General features: G+C 33.3%; 1 pseudogene; it reads left to right on the forward strand.

Moving 5' to 3' along the window:
* The first annotated feature begins 1,085 nt into the window (after positions 1 to 1,085).
* LOC125834466 (uncharacterized) lies at positions 1,086 to 20,486 on the forward strand (annotated as a pseudogene).
* The last annotated feature ends 570 nt before the right edge of the window (positions 20,487 to 21,056 follow it).

The raw sequence follows: 21,056 nt of genomic DNA on the forward strand, positions 1-21,056 counted from the left end.
GAACCTTGAAAGGTTATGTACACAACAACTATCGTGTAGAAGGATCAATTGATGAGGGTCATATTGCAGGGAAGTGCATTACATTGTTCTCTAGATATTTGAGTGATATGGAAACAAAGCAAAATCGTCCAAATAGGAATTCTAATTCTTCTAACACTGATCACAATAGCTTATCTATATTTAATTGTCATGGTAAACCACAAGCAGGGGGTAATTGGACAAATATGAATACTTCTGAAATCAATCAGGCTCATTTTTACAATCTCCAAAATTGTGAGGAAGTCAAACCTTAGATTGAGTAAGATATTTTTCACCTTTACATCATTTTCTTACAAACACTTAACAATTGTGTCGGATTTTTATTACTTTTTTGAATTTTTTTTCAAAACCTCCACATATAGGGAACATTTAGATATTTTAACAAAGGAGAATAATAGAAATATAGCAAAGAGACACAAGGAAGAATTTCCTTTATGGTTTGAAAAAAAGGTAAAATCTTTCATTTGATGATTTGTAAATTTATTTTTTAAAATAACATTAATTTTATTTGTGATATTGTAATAAAAATACTACAGGTGATAGAATTAAAGGAAAATGATGATAACCGAATTACTGAAGAATTACTAATTTTGGCAAGATCTCCAGATCTTCGAGGTTTTTGTTATAGAGGATATATCTTGAATGATTCTCGATTTCGAACAATGGAATATGAGCTAGGTTTGAAAACTCAAAATAGTGGTGTGGTTGTGAAGAGTGATGAACATACAGGAAATGTTGATTATTTTGGAAGGATAAGAAGAATTTTAGAGATCCAATATATGAACAATAAATAAGTTATATTATTTCAATGTGACTGATTTGAAGTTCCTCCTCAAGGTCGTAGTCAAAGTAGAGGTTACAAAAAAGATGAATATGAATTTGTTTGTGTAGATATAACATGACTTCATTACACAAGTGATCCATTCATTCTAGGCTCACAGGCTCAATCAGTGTATTATGTGAAACATGGTCAAAGTGAAAAATGGCATTCAGTGATAAGGGTAAGACCACGAAATTTGTATGATCTTCCTAAATAAAAACATGAAATGGAACCATACCAACTGATTGACTTAGTTGAAAGAGGAGAAACAAATCAAGAAGTAGATTTGGAGAATGATAACATCAGAATAGAAAGAGAAGACATTGATGGAGTGAGTGTTGAAGCACCTTCTCTCAATAACGAGGAAGAAGTAGACTTAGTAGTTGTAGATAAGCCTGATCATGAAAATGTAGATGACTTCAGTGATTCTGCAACAGATGAAGATACTAGTGAATATGATGAAGTTGAGGATGATGATTGGTTTTGATTTTCAACTTGTCATCAAGATAAACCGTAGAAGTTTTGTTTTTCACCTTACCGAAATAGTTAATTTCTATTTTCTACTTTTCCCATATTTATTTATCTTCTTGCTTAGAAGCTTTATTGGTTTCTCTCGATTTTTGAACATTATTTGTTTATCAATTGTTATATTTTACTTTCATGATTTGTACTTTTGACTAGTCTTATATAATATTATAGTATGTTGCAGCTAATCAGGTAGTGGGATTTTACTGGGTTTCTTGATATTGTGGTTGCAGCCAATCATGATGCAAAATATGCATATTTCTAATGATAGTGAAACTGCCGATGTAGGTGCAATCCCACATCAAGGTAAGTTTATCCGTTTGTTAAATTGAATCTCTTCAAAATCTCTACATCATATATGTTATATTTATATATATTTTAATATCTTTATGTATTGTTAAAGAAAAAAAGAGAAAGGGAAGAGGAAAGACAACAGGGCTTTCAACCCAAAAGAAACGTAAAGAAAATGACAATGGAAAATTGAAGGTGATTATCCCACTAGATCGAACAGCTGCGGTAGGTCCTGGAGCTAAAAAATTTATTACCGAGCTCTCAGTGAAAGTTCTCCACAATGCTACACATGACGTCAAGAATTGGAAGGGAGTTCCTGATCTAGCAAAGATAGGATTGTTGCTTATATGCTGGTAATGTACTTTGCTCTTTGTCTTTTTTTTTGGTTGAAATAGTAAATGGTTAGTAATGATATTTCTGATTATCTAGTTCTCTGTCTCTTCTGTCTTGTCGAAGAAGTTCAGCTATTTGGCTTTCTTTTGCATTATAGTTGTAATTCTGATTATCGTCATAGCTTTGTGACTACTTTGTTCGTTGAATTGGTAAATGGTTAGTACTTGGCCTTCTTATGCATTGTAATGTGCAACAACTGATCCTTCAATGTTATTTTTCTTTTTTTTCTAGGATCTGATCATTTTCTAAATGATAACCATTAACAAGATTTGTGTTATTCATAACTTGAAATTGAAAGTTTAAGCTAGTTGTTGATAGATAGACAATGCCTAAATCATTAGTTGTGTTTCTTATTATCGTTGCTCTCTGTCGTCTTCTTTTGTTGAAATGGTAAATGGTCCATAGTAGTGTTTCTGGTTTTCTAGCTCTCTCTATCTTTTTGATGTTGTTGTTGAAATGGTAAATGTTCAGTAATGGTATTTCTAGTAATGTAGTTCTCTGTCTCTTTTATCTCGTCGAAGAAGTTCACCGATCCATGTGGTTATTTTAGCTGTGATTTTGTTTCATCTCCTCTAACCTAGAGCCCTGTTTGAGATTAGGTTTGCTTGGAGCCCTGTCTGAGACCTCTATTAACTTTGATAGTTTCTTTTTTTTTGGTAAGTAAATTTTAATACCAAAGTGAACAATTCAAGACAAAACCATCCAGTAGGCTTGGACAAGCAACCCTAAGCTCTACCAAACATCACATTCTAGTAACTATCCCTATGCTTAAGGATATACATTAAGTTGTTGTAGTTTTCCACCTAATCTAGCATGCTAAGATCCTTTTCCATGTATATCTCGAATGATACGTCTAATAATACTCTCCTCAGATGTCTGTTTATTTTGAAAGATCTCGCAGCTACGTTCCATCCACAAGCAATAAATGATCTATAATGTAGTGTTTCTTCTAGCATTTGATCATTTGTTTAATGTATTCCTCGCCAATTTTGTATCTATGGCATATTTTTCTCTCTTGTTTATCTCTATATCTCATCAAATGAAATTTGTCAGCTTCTTCATTATTTATTTTCAACTGTGGCTCGAGAAAAGACTGTTGGAAATCTTACATTTTTCCATCACAACCTGTTTTTAAAAAATAATAATTCATTAGTTGATCAACTGTAAATGAACTTAGGAATCGTGATAGCATGAAATAAACCATAGTACTACCTCTAATAAGTTAGATATCAATAGAGGATGTTCAACTATATCTCCAAATTCCGGATCAGTAGCTACTTGTTTCTCCAAAGTTACTTCCAAGTTTTGTGAACAAATATTTCCAGTTGATGTTGAGACCATTAACTGTTAAAAAAGAACACTGCATGTGCAGATTACTTAGAGGAACTGTGGGGCATTATGAAAAATTGTTAACTTGTTCCAATCTCAACCCTCCTAATCTGTGAAACGATAGCATCTCCCACGACCATAGCCAAAAGAACAACACCAACTCATTTCAGACACCCATGTCCATGAGACAGCCTTGTTAAAATTATTTTATAGTACTTTTCTGCATTTTTGAAGTGCGACTGGAGGTCTAATATTGTGGCCTCCTGCATTCAGTGTTGCACCAACAATGACCCAGTCAATAGTTATAATGAATTACCAAACAAAACGCTAAATGCCACAAAATCATCCTAGCTGCCTCAGGAACCGAATCAAAGGTCGTTGTAGATGAAATTCGGCGTTCTAGAGCTAACCGCGCTAACGAAATTCCATTCGGAGCGTTTTTAATAAGAAAGCTGACCGAAGGAAATTTTTTCGTAAAACTCCAAAGCCAAAATGCCTAATTACACTAAATCCAAATAAAAGCCTCAAAATCCGAACCGATTATTACACTAGACTAAAATGACCCTTTTGAAGCTGATGGAACCGATAGAATTCTAATTCGACATCCGAATCTCCGAATGTTGACTGAAGTCAACTCTTTCAAGCATTAAGCCTCCAAAACTCAAAAACTCGCACCAAACTAAACCGAACACTTAGGAAAGCATGCCATACAACCCAACACCTTATAAAAGCCATAAAGAAACTACGGGAAGGGGTAAAGTAGCAAAAGCATGCCAAAAACACAAAAATTACCTCGAGGATCATTACACTAATATTGTTCTAGTATGTGTTGAATCCAATCAATGGTCAAGGAGAATCAAAGAGCTTATAGCTTATGAAAAGATTTGAGCAATAAATTTGATATAGCAGATGTTGAACTTTTGAGAACTACAGTTGGGTTGGAAACTAACTAAGACACATTTTATTTAGCCTAATTATTTATACTATTTTGATTGCAGGACACCTTTCAGCTTACGAACATACAACACAATCGGGATACCATTCTTCAAACGGTAAAAAATTTGTATCAATATCGTCAGAGTAGACACCATGACCATTTCAAGAAATTTGCTACAAAAGAGGAGAGTCTGCAAAACATACCAACAGATGTTAATGAAGCTGAATGGAAATTCTTGGTAGACTACTTCAGCTCTGATGATTTTAAGGTAGTTAAAAGTGAAAAATTTTAACATTTTATATTTTTTTTGGTAATAACTGTGAATACTACTATTACTCCAACATGAAAAATTCAAATTTACAACCTAAAGAGCACCTCTTGTCCCAACCACCTCCAAGAAGAGGTTTAGGACTATCCAGGTCTCAATCAAAGTTATTCAAGGAAAATAAAACATAAGCTATTACCAAATACAAACAAATTCATTCTTTTGATCTAACCTATTTGCTCTCTAATTAGTCTTCTCAACAGAATCTGATACCTTGTGTTCTGGAGAATGGCTATTTGAGCTCTCACTTCTTTCTGTATTTATACAATTGCAAAACTTGTACTCACATCTATGCTTTGAAAAATCTTTCAATTTCTTGCTTTCCATGTGTGATAGATCATTGCCTCCCATATTGCCAGCAAATTTTTTATTTGCTTCCATCCCCCTTATTTCAGCCATTTCAAATCCTTCTGAACCATTTAGACCTCTGTCCAGTTTGTCAGATCATGTCGAACTGCAGTAATCCAGTCACACTCGGAGAATAGGTGTTGAGGAGTTGCTACTACCCCTACCAAACAGAGACAACACTTTGCATCCTCCACATGAATGTTCACTCGCATCATTCTAGACTTGGTAAGCAGTCTGTTCTGATTTGCTAACCATAAGATAAATCTATGTTTTGGCTGCAAATTTTTGTCCATATAAGATTTGCTTCCCACAGCCTGTGGTTTGAGCCCCTATCAGTGCATTATAGCTCCTTGTGACTGAATAAGTGCCACTTTTTGTCAACTTCTACTTGTCATTTTTGTACCAATCTGCCATCTTATGGTTTTCAGAGAGGTCAACTTCCTCCAGTACCAACTACAGTCAGTAGGAATGTGATTCCTAATATTTATATGTTGCTTTATATACACTCCATGTACCCATTTTTACCTAGAGAATGTCTTGCTTCTCCGAAACCTGCCATAATAACTTGCCAACTGAAGCTTCATTCCAGTTTCTGCATCCCTTAACATTTAGTCCTCCGAATTTCTTTGGGAGGCACACCTTGTCCCAGGCAACCATAGGTGCCTTTCTCTGTGATCTGCACTACTACCCCATATAAAATCTTTGCATTTTCTATCCATAGCCTTGAGTACTCTTTGAGGTAAGATAAAGACTCCACCCCAAAATTTAAATATCAAAAAGAAAACAACATTGACTATTTGTAGTCTTCCTGCATAAGAGAACTTCCTAGCATAAGCATTACTTACCCTTTTAGTAATCTTCTCCATGTGTTGATGACACTCCATCTTACCCTTTCAATAACCTTTTATATTGTTTGTTTCCTTTTTTGACTTGTTATATACTTATATCAAAATAATTTTCTAAACTCATAATCAATGTAGAAAATGAGTGAAAGAAACAAAAATAACAAGGCAAAACAAGAAGTGAATCATATTTGCAGCAGAAAGTGTCTTATGAAGCGGTGAGATATATGTAAATTCTTTTGATCGATTATTGTTACAATTTCAACAATAACATAATTTCATTTGTTTTGACAGAGGGACACAACCACTGAAAAGGAGCCGAGTTTTCAACAACTTTGGGAAATAACTCACATGAAGCCAAATGGGCAATGGGTTACTAATGCTTCTGCTGAAGTGAATGTACTTTTTCTTTTACCTTTATTCATAGAATGAGTTTATTCAAATAAATATGGAGAGTTAGTATAACCTTTTTTGTAGGATAAAGTGAAAGATGTTGTTGCTTAAAATTCTAATAAATTGAAGAGGGTACGGATGTGGATCCTATTATTAATGTTGTATTTGTGCAAATAATGGGAGAAAAATCAAAGTACATTCTTGGTCAAGGATCTGGAATTAAGTCAGCAAGTAGAATATCTAGAAATGAAATTCAAGAACAACTTCAAGCACAACAAAAGGAAGCAGAAGAAGAACGTTGTAAACGAGAGAGTGTAGAAAGCAAGCTAATGGAAGTTAAGAATCAACTTGAAGAGGAGCGAAAAAACCGAGAAGTAATGGAAGTTAGTTTAGTGCATGACCAAAAATTGTTAAAAGAGAGCATGATGGCGCTAGTATATCATTTGCAGAATCCCAAGGTATTTGTTTATAGTATACATCGCTAAATTTGTAGATACTACATTACTACTTAAATTTTTTTCACTCTCACTATACATCTTCGCCTCTTCCTCGTTCTATTCTTCTTTTATCGACATACTAAGTTATTAATTTGTACCATATTTAATAGAATGGCCTTCCTGCTTCGATTTTCAATATCATTACAACTTCAACTAATTCTAAAGAGACAAGTTCTGCAAGTCTAATGAATAACAATTGGGTAAGTAAATGTCTCATATCTATTTTTTATATTCTCAAGGGTAAAAATTTAGACTTGCATTGGCTGCTGGTAGGCGTGCTTGATATGATCCTCTGAACACAACTTCTTGGATTATTTTCCTGATTACCTTTTGGGGAACCCTTGTTATTGTGAATCAGTTTCCACCACTCTACCACTTGGAAATTACCTCTCAATCACACATACATCTTTTTAATGGAAAATGCATCCATTGCTGCAAGCTCCACCTCCCTTATGTCCGCTTCCTCCAGATATTTCTTTGCTTGAAAAATCTTCTGCACCACCTATGAAGCCTGTTTTGGCATGCATTTCCAGATAGAATTGTCCTTTATGTAATAGAAGTGGCCCACTTGACCCATAACTTATCTTTTTTATAGCACAAATTTCATAGCAACTTGCATATAGCTATCTTGTTCCAATAGGCTACATCTAGGATGTTTAGTCCTCCTACCTCTCTAGGTAAGCAAACTCTAATTACTATTATTATTACATGTTGAACTAGTGCTATTGTCGGGTATTGCTCATTGATCTCAAAACATATGTTGTTAGTTTGTTCGAGCATCACATCTGGTAATTAGATGAAAATAGTATATGTTGCTGAAAATTTGTTTTTGTTTACAAGTATATGTTGCTGGTAATTAGATGAAAATAAAGATTGTTCTTTATTGTTAACATTGACTTCCTATATTATTATTGGAATAGATTTTTCCTCTCCTTGTGTCAGTTGTATCTCTATGCATATCCATCTATCATTTTAATTACAACAAAAAAACACAATATGTAATAAATATATTTTAGATATATGTTTACTTCAAGCTTATAACACTACAACAAATGTGATATATAGCTACGAAATTTTTAGCTACGGCATGAAATTTGTCACTAATTATTCACTTTTAGTGACAAAAATTAAATTTTGTGGTTAAATACATGAGGCTTATATTATTAGTGACGAAACACAAAAATTCGTGGCGAAGTTTTGTCCAATTGAGTTTCCCACCAAAAAGTAAATTGGCGCCATTTGTTGAGTACTATTAGCCACGAATTTGAAGTCACCAGTGACACATTATTTTGTCATTAATGATATTCTCAATTAGTGACAAATCATTTTTTGTCCCTAATTTAGGGAAATTTTGAATACGAAAATTTTTTGTCACAAAAAATATATTGACACATCAGTGACAAACCATGTTTGTCCTAAAATTAGTTAAATTTTGTATACAAAAATTTTTTGTCGCAAAAAGTACATTGATATATTAGTGACAAATCATTTTTTGTCCTAAAACTAGATAAATTTTGGATACAAATTTTTTTCGTCACGAAAATATATATTGATTCATTAGTGACAAATCATTTTTTGTCCTAAAATTAGTTAGATTTTAGATATGAAAAACTTTGTCAGAAAAATATATTGACAACAGGTGACGAACTAGAATTTGTAGTTAATCATAGTAAACTTTAGCAACAAAATTTTATATTCAATTGTGACTGTAATTTTTGTCACTAATAATTCAAACAATTAGTGACAATCGTATTATTGTCTCTATTTAACCTACAATTTAGTTTTAAAAAAATTGTCACAAAACAATATGTTCAAATGGCTACAACCTAAATTTTCAAGTGGAATAGTGCAATTATGGACTCAATGAAAAGGTATATATCAAGATCCGTTGGAACAATTGCAGCTAATAAAAGTCATATGCATATTTTTAAGTTGTATTACAATAAAATAAAAATGAAAACCATTAATTTTTATAATGCAGTAAAAAGGTCAGTGAATAGTAATACCCACAACTTATTGTTACGATAGTTTGTAGAACTCCCACAATAAGTATAGCCACAATCAATTTGTGCCATTTAGCAACTATTATAATTAACATATATACGTCATAAAAAAATAAAAAATACCTATTAAAAATAAAATTTCACCATATTTAACAAGTATCATCCCAAAGCATTATCTTTAGTCTTACAAACTAAATTAAACACAATATTCACTCCAACCATTCTAATATTTATTAAACTGCACAATCACATTGTCATAATATCTAATCCAATTATAAAATATTTTTATGATTTCCTTAAGATTACTACACACAAATGATCTTCTTGTGTCCATGGATGATATGCATTCATTAGTTGCATCACTTGTGTTACAATTCAATTCAGGATCATGACCGATGTTAAATGGTGGGATGCTAAAGGCAAGCCTTGATGAAAATTTACAAAAAATTGGACAAAGCTTCCCCTGTTTTTGGGCCTATGAAAAAAAATTCCTGTCTCAAAAATCAATAACATATCCAACCAATATCGCTAAAAAAAGCAAGCCATAACATGCATCAACAATATAATAATACTAAATCCATCTCCAAATACGAAAAGAAGTCTAATACTATTTCAAGTTTCCAATAATGGAAAATTACGCATGACACTAGTGAAATGATTAACAAAGCGACTCTAAGAGTTCAAAAGAAAAGGGTGGTAGTAAATAAACAACTTCTTGTCCACACAAAGCAATCCCCGTGAACTATAGATTTGTCAACTCGTACACTATAGCTAAAGTCTTGTCGACGTCACCTGTGATCTGTGCAACAAAAAAAAGTGGGGAGTAAATCACCAGCTCAATGAGTAATAACATTTAACTACAACATTTCTAATAAACAAAAGTCAAAAACATGTTAATATGATAATTAGAAGATGTCATGAAATAAATGCCCTTTTTATAAATGATAACATGAAACTCCCCGGAAATTCAATGACCTAAGCTAGAGCCTTACTTTATGATTAATGACTTAAAAATAGTTAAAATGATGTTTCTAGACCTAAACTAATGTAATTAACTTAGTTTGGAAGAGTTAAGAGTCTAAACGTCAAGAAACGACCATGACATCCGGAAACTAGTGAAATTGAACTAGTAGGTGTTCTTAGGCCTTGGGAAGGCTTGGGGGTGTCATATGATGGTCTAATCTTGTAAAAAAGTTTTAAATAGGTAAAATAATGTTTTTAAAGTCAAAACGTCCAGGTACGACCCCCAAGGACCACCCAAGGGGTCCTTGAGGAGGACCCAAGTGTTTGGCCAAAAGCTGTCAAAAACAGCTTTGCCTACGAAGGCCATTGACAAGCCGTCAATTGTTCCCCGCCCCGTGGATTGGGTTCGTGGATCAGGCCTGCATCAAGACTTGGTTCCCTACAACAGGGAAGCCTCAGTCAAGAACCACGAAGGCAGTCCACGCCACATGAACCCATCCACGGTCTGTGGATGGGCAAGCGTAGGTGCTGCTAACTTTCCAGCCCTCTAGTTTTAGGTTTGTGTTTTGGAGTTTAGTTGATTGATTGATTAAGGGCTTATGAGGTTGTTTAGTTGGTTAGTTAATGACCCTTTTAAGCTAAAAAGACCCTAAACTAAACCATGGAATCGTTTGGAAACTAGACCCCCAAAACAGTCCCCCAAACAGTTGCAAGAAAACAGCTTTTTGGAGGTGGCCTACGGATGGCCATTGACGCCCCATCAATGAATTGACGCCCCGTCAATCATGAACGTCAGTCCATACTTAGTTTTTTTAGAGACCTACAACATTTACACTCCCAGATCCAAACCACGAGACCAAACCACAGACCATTAATCAATTGACGGTCCGTGGATGGCCAACATAGATGCTGCCAGTTTTCAGATTTTTAGTTATTACTTGGGAGTTGACTTTCGAGTTAGTTATTTAACTAGGGGTTAAGGGGGTTTGTTAGTGAGTTAATTACCTAACTAAACCCAACTATAAGACCCCAACCCATTAACCTAAGTCATTCTAACTCAACACACTAAATCAAATCATAAACTCTCTCAACTCAAGACTCCATTGAAGAAGGTCAAAGCTTCAAGTAGGGCTCACTCACACCTTCAATTCTGATGCTTGCTTACGTGTCATTCGACCACACAACAAAATGAAATTACTTGGGATTAGTCCATAGTGGCCTGGGAAGGGTTATTTACTCTCAAGAAATATGGAGGGCTTAACATTAAAGGAAGTAGGAAATGGAGTGAGGCTTATGCTGGAAAATTATTACGACAATTATCTAGGAAAAAACACATATTATGGGTGAATAGGTGCATTAATTGTATATAAAGCAGGGGAGCATTTGGGAACATACACCACCTCTTGATAGGTAATAACATTAGAATAGTTAACTAATTCACTAAATTAGATATAAGTAGCAACAAAAAGTGAGGCAAACCTGCAATTTCGTGTGCATTGTTTGCAATCAGTCCAAAGATATGGACCCCTACACAGAAAGAGAACAGCCTGAAGTTGTTAGAAAGGTAGAAAGGAGGGGCTATCTCTAAAGTAAAAAACTAATTTCGGGAAAAAATGATTTTTGAAAAAATGATTTTTCTTTTGAATACATAAAAGAATAGTAGGGAATGGCAAAAAGACATAGAAAAAGATAAAATAATGAAATTTCAGTTATTGGTAAGCTACTCGACTTTAATCGCCTATTTTCAATAAAATAATTTTTTTTGTAGTGATAAGGCCGTTACGTTGATAGTAGTCAAAGAAGAAATGCATAATTTAGAAGGTCTATTAATAAGTAATTGGCCTTACTCTTATGAGGTTACATCAAAAGCCAATGTCGTCACCATCAAATGTGCTATCAACTTCATCATCATTGGTACTATTATTACCTTCATTCTCCTCATGATCACTAATGTACTCTATTATAGTGTCATCCTCTTGGTTACAGTCATCGTCACTGTAATCAATTTCAACTGCATGTTGTGTTTGAGACTCCAATTCAATTACATTTGCACCCAAGGTAACCGAATCAATATCATCTCTATGTAGTTGACACAGTATTTCCACCGAATCATTGACAATTGAATTATTTTCAAGTGAAATATCTTGATACACTTCATCATTTGCAATATGCAACTCAGCACTTTCTGCCTTTGAATTTTCCTTCTCTGGCACATCATATAAGTGTCTATCTTGAAATTTGAGCACAATTCGCCAATTTTCCCCAATTTTGGGTCATCTATATAGAAAACTTGTTTTGCTTGAGTAGCTAGTACAAAAGAGTCTTGTTCATACCAAAACCTTTTAACACAAATACTCGTAAAATTATTATCTTTTCGCATCCCTGTTTTCTTGCGAAGATCAAGCCACTTGCATTTAAATAGGAGAACTCGATTTTTCTCAACATACTCTAACTCAAGGATGTCAACTATAATACCATAAAAGTCAATCACCTCATTTTCATGGTAGCCTGCAACTACTATACCACAGTTTTGACTTTTACGTAATTCATCGCATCGTTGAACATGATACCTGACACCATTTACAATACAACCAGTATGTGTTCTTCCACGCACATCAGGTCCCATTGCCAAAGGATATAATTTTTGGATAGGCATTGACTTTTCCTTATTATATAATAGCATAATCTACAATAAAAATTGTGGTCAATTAATAAAGAAATAAGTAGTAATTTAAACAGAATAACATGAATATTTATCTTTAAATCACTTACTTTTCTTTTGAACCATAAAGGAAATTGTTCTCGGTGTTTGTCCGACAATCAATCAGAAGATAAAAAAGTCAATTATAAGTTTTTGAATTAGAAACACCCTAATTACTGTGTATATTACGTTTTGTGTGGTGTGCATATTTATTATTGGTGTGTGACACATACTATTGAAGCATAACATTTTTCAAGGCCTATATTGAAACAACTTCTCTGTTTTGTTCATATATTGATGTTTTCCCTCGATTTTTTAGGGAAGAGAGGATGGATTGTAGTGAAAACATGGTATGAAAGTCTATAAAGTGAAACTTGCTTCTTGAACTTGGAATGTAGAATTAGGATATGAAATGAAACCTTGGATTTGAAAGAACTAAACCAAAATCATTTTAGATGAATATTCTGTGGGACAATTAATTATTTTACTGAAACTAATAGACATTTATTCACGGGGCTTGGTATTTATAAGATCTACAACCTCTTCTTAACACCTTAGCTTATATAAGTTCTCAGAAAAGTTATTGTGCCTTTAAATTTGGACATTTCCTGCACATATATATATTTATATATATATATATATATATATATATATATATATATATATATATCTTCTATATGTTATACTAGTTCTTTAATCTGCTAGTTTTTTTTTGGTAAAAAAATAGTTTTATTTATTACCAGTAGGAATTACAAAATTTGAAAAGGAAATAAATCTATAAGTTCATCAACAACAATATCTTACTTCAGCCTAACTAAAGATATCTGTTATGTGCGAATACACAGGGTAAAAGTTCAGAGTTCATAGCCTTCTTTCCACACTTGCATTTAGATGCCCTCTTTGACAAACCTCTTGTATGATAGTCTTGATACCAGTGTTGCGCCTCTAGCTCTTTCTTGGAATGCCCTCAAGTTTTTTTCCTTCCAAATGTGGTATACACATCTAACAGCTATCATTATGAAGATTACTGCATTTGGGCTCTTCCTTTCCTTTGTAGTCATCCAAGCAAGTTCTTGATGCAAGTCTTCAGGATTACGGATAAGTTCTTTCAAGGTCAACACCAGCATAGCAACAAAGTCATTCAAAATAGAAGTGGCTAATACTATCCAAAGTAGTAGCACATAAAGGACATTCCAAAGTTATGTGAATCCCCATCTATCAAGTTTGTCCCTTGTAGCCAATCTTTCTAACGCTGCTACTCTAAATATAAAGAGTCATTTTGGTGCTCCTAAGTTATGGCATACTTTTTGCATAGAAAGATAGTGATCATAGTCGTAGCCTGCCGATCCAAAGGACTTTTTTCGTTTATATGCTAGTGATGCTTCAATAGTTCAATTATTATTAGAAAGAACAGTGAAATCTTATTAATAAATAATGTGAGTGAGACTTTTCAGATTGATGATTTATGAAATTTTTAGATTTTTCTTTAGTTGTCAACAGTTGGTGCTTTTATATTAACTAATTTTGTTAAACTAATGGATTTTATGTCTTATGGACATTCTAAAATTACTTACTGTGTTTTGATAGTGTTCTGCCAATCAATGGCACCAGGTGGACTTGTCTTTAAGCAAACTACACTTATAGGGGAAACTATTCCAGATACTCAATCACTGGATGAATTAAATAACCCTGCTCCTCTTGTTAATACAGGTAATACATTTTATTATATTGATTAGGATTAAATTATTTAGTTATTGGCCAAGTTGAACATTTTACTAAATGGATAGGTATTGTGATCTACACCTTTGGAACTCAATGATATTTATGTAATATGTGAAGCTTTTATAATCAACAGACATGATATGAATGATAAAAAAAATGGTATTAGCTCTTGTATATTCTCTTTGTTTTAGTCAATGAATTTGTTTGACTTAACTGTCTGTTTATATACAACAAAAAAGCAAAAAATTTAGTTGTTTCAGTCTTCATACCTTTCTTCCATACGTGTAATATTTTTTAGATTTTAGGTGGTACTTTGAACTGTCTTCAATTTTTTTCATCAGATGCTTCTACTAGAATCAAGAATGGTCGTGGCAAGACTAGAGGTAAAGGTCTTGAAAAAATGAAGAAGGCTATGGGAAGTAAGATGAAAATAGATATCCCAGTTGGTAAAGGAAGGCCAACTAAACCAGTTCAATCGGCAAAATTATCCAATGAGTTGGGGATAATTGCTCGAAATTTTATTTCGCTTCCAAACAAGTGGAAGGAACTCACAAGAGAGGACAGAGATGCAGCACTAATTAGATGTCATGTAAGAATTCTACACTCTTATAAATTTATACATGGTTGTGATTATATTTAGTTTCATTTATAGTTCTCCTATGCATGGAATGACTAAAGACTTTACAAAGTCCAAAAGATTGACATAAGAGTCTAAAGGGGATAAACTATCCTAACTATATTAAGTTAAAATATTGAAGTTGATATTCCATCAAAGCACCTTCTGTTTCTGTATGGGTTGTGATCATTAAGGCAGCAACAATCCAGATTGGATAGTAATTGTAGCAAACTATCTAGTTCCCGGTCTTGGAAATTCAATTTTGAACAATGGTGCCCTGGCATTATTTTTTCTGTTCTGGGAGATAATAGTGTCTGAATTAGAGGCTATTAAGAAGAGAGTAGGAAAGTTACTTTGTAGAGTAGTGTTCCTTGACTGACCATTTTTCCTTCCAATTTTTTTTTTGAGAATTAGTACTATTGTATTCTTCAGCATTAGGACTGCTGGCAACCACCAAAAACATGTTACAGGGGAGTGAGATTCAAATCTAAACTTTACAAAGTACCTAGGAAATCAACCAACTCCTCTACTTCCTTTATACAGTTCTGTTTACACCATTTTAATGTGAATGTCATTATCTTCTTTTGTAGCTGCATTGCTGGTTAATAAATATCCCATAGCTTTGCTATGTTCTTCTATGGACCAACACCATATGGAGATATGAATACATTAGTGGACCAATGTGATAGTATTATAGGTTTTGCAAAAACCGCTTCTTTCCAGAGAGCACCCGTCTTCATTATTGAACCTCCATAGCCGTTTCATTAGAAGGGCTCTATTATGTCCTGCTATGTTTCTGATATCTAAGCTTCCAAGATATTCAGAAAGAGTGATGTGGAGCCCACATATATGATGAAATTTTTGATTTTTTCTATTTCCTTTTCATAGAAAGTCTCTCCTTAACTTATCAAATTGTAACATTACCTCGCTGGGAATAGGAAATAATGACTTTAGGTATGTAGATAGGCTGTTAAGAGCAATGTTTATCAGTGCAAAGAATTTTTTTGAACTGCAATCTATGCCTTTCTAAGGAAACTTCACTTTGAAGCTATTTAGTATGTTAGTAGCTTTGATGATTATTATTTTAATATGAAAGGGATTTTGATCGTTTTGTATGTTTCTTCAAAAACAAAAAAAATTAGGAGAGGGTTTGAGATTAATTTGGACGAGCATTACGTGAAAGATAGCTGTGAGGATATTCTGAAAAACAGAAGCCGACAATGGCGCTACAAGTTAAAACAATTGTTTGAAAGTGCACACTCAGAGGAAGAAGCTCGTAAAATTGAAGTGCCAGAGTTGACCCCAGAAAATTGGAATAGACTTTGTGACATGTGGATTGATCCAAAACATAAGGTAATTTAAATTCATGTTATTCTCGTTATTATTAAAGTTATGATATTTATATTTTCTTTGTAGAAACGATGCGACATAAACAAGGTCAATCGAACTAAGCTTAAATCTAATCATTTCATGGGATCAAAAGCATTTGTAGCGGCTCGTGCTGAACTTGTAAGTTAGACTATTTTTATTTCTTTTACTAATAAAACTTCAGTACTATTTCAATTGTTTTTCTTATTTCACAGGGTGAAAATGAACCTGAAAAAGTAGAGCCTGACAGAATCGAGTTCTACAAGCATACTCATTACAAGAGTAAGAAAGGATGGTCATCTTTAGAGGCTGAGACTAACTATGTAAGGATGGTTATCCAACGCGTTTGTTCGATTAATGTTCTTCTGAAGTTGTGTCTTCTCCTTTAAATAGTATTTATATTTTTATGCAGAACAACATGAAAGATTTGAAAGATCTATATACTTCGGGAGAGGCTTCCATGACTACTGATGAAATTGTGGATACCGTACTTGGTACAAAGTCGGGGTACATAAGAGGACTTGGTTATGGTCCAAAACCTAATACTACAAGAGCTACACAAAGGAAAATGGCAGAGTTAGAGGACTCCCTCAGAAAAGCGAAACAGGAAGCTGCTAGTGCCCAAAATAATTTACAGAATCGATTAAATGCCGCTGAAACTGTGGTAGAAAACCAGCAGACTCAAATACAAGACCAGCAGTCCCAAATAGAAGCATTAAACTCTCAATTGAATACTATTGTGGTACGCCAAGAGGAAATGTTTAGGAAAATGCAGTGTTTTGCTCGCTCATCGCCTTCTAACAGGTTAGAAGTAATACAAACTTATGTGATAATTTTTGCTTACTTTTTTTATGAAATATATAAATATGTAGCATTAGTATCTAACTTTGCATACTTTCTTTTATGATGCAACAGAGACAGAGCTCCATGAGAATGCCAACTTTAGGTATATTTTTATTTCGCCAACGTAAAGTCCAGTTTCAAAAGTTATAGTTTATATCAATTATTTTATTTATATCATATTAATACGTTAATACCTTAGCTCAAGAAAAAAAAGTTAGTAGTGAACATGCCATATACTTTACGCCCTAGGTGCGTCCTAATCTTACTGGACATAGTGTAGAAAAGGCTATCATACCTTATAGAGGGGAAACATTGCAAGTAGCTAAGTAGAGATAAAGAGAAGATTCCTCCTTTTTATACTACTTTATAGATTTTCAGATCATGGAAATAGAATATCAATATTGTAGAGCTGCAATTCTTATCCTTCTCAGTCTCTTACTCCTTGCTTTGGGTGTATCTGGTCATTTAGTGATGATATAATTTGGTTTTCCTTAATTCTTGATAGCAAAGCTTTGTATTCTTAGGGAAATCAGTAGCACATAGAACCAACAGTTTTACAGTTGGGAGATATTCCAAAAGGTTTCTAATATCTTAGCCATAGAATTGGCAGGAAGTTGTTCATATGCTTACTGGAATACTTTTGTACTCTACTAGTAGTGCAGTAGTCCTTTAGATGTATGATTGGTAGTGCTAGATATACAATTCAGTATAGCTGTTGGAAGCAAAATCATGATTAGAATTTAGAATAGAATAAAATTGTGTGTTAATCTTTGTTAATGTTGTAATACTGTTGGTGCTAAATGGTTTAATTCAAACCTCACATGAAAAATAACTTAAAACTCATATGACAAGGGTAGTTTTAGTGTAGAAAGAGAAAACATACTAGTATAAGTGTGAAGGAGCCACACATTATTTCCAATATCATTGGCATAGCATTCTGATTTCTTCCTCTCATTTCAACATTCTGAGTCTGACTTGCTCTTCATACTAGTATAAGTGTGAAGGAGCCACACTAGTGATTTAATGATCGTAGACCACCCTGTTAGATATGGGCTTAGGTCAGAAAATTCAGTATTAACCAGCAGGTACAAGGAGATACTGAAGCTAAATTTGTTCCAATTTGTGTCAAGTCTGTCCTTAATAACATGTTGGCATACTGCGATCCTGCACCATCTTATTTTCCTAAAGGAAAAGGCGTTGAGGGTCTCCCTGATGCTTTGATTGCCCTTTCAATGTGGCTCTCTGAAAAAGAGTAAGATTACTATGACAACATGTTTGAGCAGACTAGTTTCACTGGTGCAGTTCCCTATTTCCCTAATGCCTTGAGCCATCCATTTTCACAGAATCCATTACCAACAACTGTCTTGCTAGGTGTATATTGCCCACCAATCAGTCCCCTTTATACACACTTTTCACCCATTTTACTCAAAGGTTGTCAGCATGTTGGCTATATTTCATAGATACTTTTCCACTGCATCTGCATTCCATATCATACAATCAGTGATCCCCTTTAAAGTTATCATGTTTTCCTTCATTTTGGGCTATTGTATGCTCCGGTGTTGTCACACACTCCCGTTATACTCTTGTTATTGTTAAAGTTGATATTACTCCATAGAGTTGTCTTGGAGGTGTGTTACTTTGTAGCAAAGTCAACTAGTTAATTACCAGATAATGTGGTAGTCGACAGGTTTGGACAAAAAGATATCAGCAGGAATGTCTATCTTATTACAAGATAGAAGAATAAAAATTTTCATTCTTTGAATTATGAGATGTGAGTTTAGAAGCTTAAACATTTCATATAGTTAAAATATGTTAAGTCTATGCCCTGAAACAAATAGAGAGTTTTATCGTAGCAAATGTATAGCTAATATATAGCTTCACATTACAACATATGAGAAATCATATTGTGTTACAGATTCTACTTTTTATTAACTATATATATGAATTTCTTTTCTCTCTTTTACACATGTATAAAAGGTGAGAATTGAATCAAGACTAATGCAAGACAAGTATCACCATATTATTGATACTTTGGAAGAAATTTCTACTTTTCTGTCTTGGTTTAGGAGTAATATTTCTTCTATTTCAGTTAGATTTTCTTGTTATTGGACATATTTTACTTTAGTTCATGGAGCTTGTTAAAGTACCTTCAGATATTTTAGTTGTTTTTAATTGTAATGGACAGATTTCATTATTATCTAGCATGTTTTATTATTTAATTTTTAATTTATGCAATTCTATAATTTCAAAAAAATTCACTAATATAAAATAATTAAACGTCATCAATGAATGCAATTAGTGACAAAAGATTTTGTCATTAAAGGTAACATTTAGCAACGACTAAATCAAGCTTTTAAGACAATATTTTTGTCACAAAATAAATAAATTTGACATAAGTTGACTACATTTAGTGAAAAAAATATATTTGTCCCAATATCCTCTTTTTTATTGAATACGAATTAACTCTTTATTTTATGACAATTATAATTGTCACTAATCATGATAATTTATAGTGACAATATCTATTGTCGGTAAAAACAATACTTTTACTGACAAAATGAATAGATTTAACCACAAAATTATTACCCTTTTTTAGAATAATAAATTTGTCCCTAATTTATACATTTAAGGACAAATTTATTTTTGTATATAAAAAGTAGTCATTAGTGACGAAATTACATTTGTTCAACTACGAAATACATATAACTTTAGAGACAATTGATGTCGTCACTGTTTGAACTAATTAATTAGCAACAATACAATTTTGTCGGTAATAATAACCTTTTTAGTGACAAAAGATACTATTAACCACAAACAAATTATACTTTTTATGACAAATAAATTTGTTACAAATAATTATTCATTTGGCGACGATTCTTATTTTTGTAGTTAATATAATACTTTTAGGGACGAAGCACTAAATAGTATTTGAATAATTTTAGAGACGCACATTTAGGGACGACTGCGTGACGAAATTTTTTTCGTCACATAGGCTTTTTAGTGACGAAATATGATTTATTAATGACAAAATTATTTGTCCTTGATAATCACATTTGTTGTAGTGTAATCTTTGTATTGATGAGCAGTTGCAGGAAGATTTATATGGAAAGCAAAACCAAGAATCAAAGATGCAAAAAGAATTGGATAACTTGAAAGATATCTTCACTTTTGAGGAGCAAAACTTAGAAATGGCTATTTATGATTGTGATAAATTCAGTTCATTGTGCAATGAAAAAGATGTAGAGCTTAAGGTATTTTTTTAATGTTATTAAGGGGACAATCATTCATTTTACTACTCCATTCCTTATAGGCTGCCCTATCAGAGAAGTGAAGCATAGAGATGCGGCTTCCAAAGTTGAGTTCTCAAGGTTCAAAGAAAACTATTCCGAAAGAGTTGGTTGACGCAAATAATCAGGTAAAGCTATAAAATATTATTTGGCCTTTATATTTTGTCCAGATTAGTATCCATAAAGCAGAAACTCATGTGACTTCACTAATTACAGGTCTTTGAAAAGATCCATGAAGAGTTGAAAGCTCGTTCTATGTTGCGTACCGCAGAAGACACAAAAAAGAGGCATTTGAGTGAAAAATCATCACTTGAGGCAAAAATTGTAGAGCTGGAAATGAATAAATCAAGTGAGGTATGTTGCCTAATTATCTCTTGTTTTGCATTTTCAACTCGAAAAGTTGTGAATCTGAGTCATACTGGTATTAGAGCACTGCCTTCTTCCATCAATAGTTTATGTCAACTACGATCTCTAATAATACAAAATTGCAATGAGTTGAAAGAGTTACCAGATATTGGTAATCTTTGTCATTTGCAATTGCTTGATTGTGCATATGATTTGGTTATCTTAGATCGACTTCTTTTGATGAGATATTGTCTGCATCTGATTTAGAGAGTAGTATGCCGGCAGGAAGTTGATTGTGAACAAGAAGAGTTTTGATGGATTAAAATCACTACACATAGAGAGTTCTTGTGATTTCACATTCAGCTATTATCTCTTTTTAAACTCAATCAATTTTCTTGGTCAGGTTTGATCAGAAGGGAAAAAGGGAAGTCTCCAGGAAGCTAGAAACTGTTTAAAAAGTTTATTTCAC

Source organism: Solanum verrucosum, unplaced genomic scaffold (genome assembly GCF_900185275.1).
Source record: "Solanum verrucosum unplaced genomic scaffold, falcon-dt-bn FXZP01000223.1, whole genome shotgun sequence".
In the NCBI taxonomy this organism is placed as follows: Eukaryota; Viridiplantae; Streptophyta; class Magnoliopsida; order Solanales; family Solanaceae; genus Solanum; species Solanum verrucosum.